The sequence below is a fragment of the Octopus bimaculoides genome, chromosome 9, assembly GCF_001194135.2.
Source record: "Octopus bimaculoides isolate UCB-OBI-ISO-001 chromosome 9, ASM119413v2, whole genome shotgun sequence".
NCBI classification, from domain to species: domain Eukaryota; kingdom Metazoa; phylum Mollusca; class Cephalopoda; order Octopoda; family Octopodidae; genus Octopus; species Octopus bimaculoides.
This window is the reverse complement of record NC_068989.1, coordinates 85,378,046-85,378,670: the sequence shown is the minus strand read 5'-3', so window position 1 is coordinate 85,378,670 and position 625 is coordinate 85,378,046. Positions and strand designations below refer to the sequence as shown.

Below are 625 nucleotides of genomic sequence, written 5' to 3'. Positions count from 1 at the left end.
CCATGTATATATATATATATATATATATATATATATACACTAATCAAATTATGTGTTTTTCAGTGTTAGCAAATTGTTATTTAAACCCAGGTTGGCCCTGATCAGAGCCACTGGACATGACTATCCAGTATTTTTTCTCTTTTCTAGATATGTCATCTCAAACTTTATTATCTGATGTCCCTCTTTTTTCTTTTTAAAGATGGTAGGATGTGATTTGAAGGAGAGTGGCTACGTGGTAAGAAGCTTTCTTCCCAACCACATGGCTCCAGGTTCAGTCCCACTGCATGGCACCTTGGGCAGTTGTCTTCTACTATAGTCTTGAGCCAACCAAAGCCTTGTGAGTGGTAGACAGAAACTGAAACAAGCCCACCATGTGTGTGTGTGTGTCAGTGTGTTTATGTCCATGTAACTTAGCAGTTCAGCAAAAGGGATGGATAGAGTAAGTACCAGGTTTAATAAAAGTGCTGGGGGGGGGGGCTGATTCATCTGCAAAAATAAAAGATTCTTGAAGGCGGTGCCACAACCTGACTACAGTCTTAATGGTTGTAAAAAATAGAAGATAAAGAAATTAATCACAATAATGATGTTTGGAATTAAAGGAAAGTCATCAAATTTTAAGTCAATA

At 37.4% G+C, this 625-nt stretch overlaps 1 protein-coding gene across 1 annotated transcript in view; it reads left to right on the top strand.

The window, feature by feature from the left end:
- The window catches only part of LOC106869544 (leucine-rich repeat flightless-interacting protein 2), a 199,009-nt gene that overhangs the window by 192,645 nt on the left and 5,739 nt on the right, over positions 1-625 (top strand). The gene's annotated exons all lie outside the window — the stretch shown is intronic.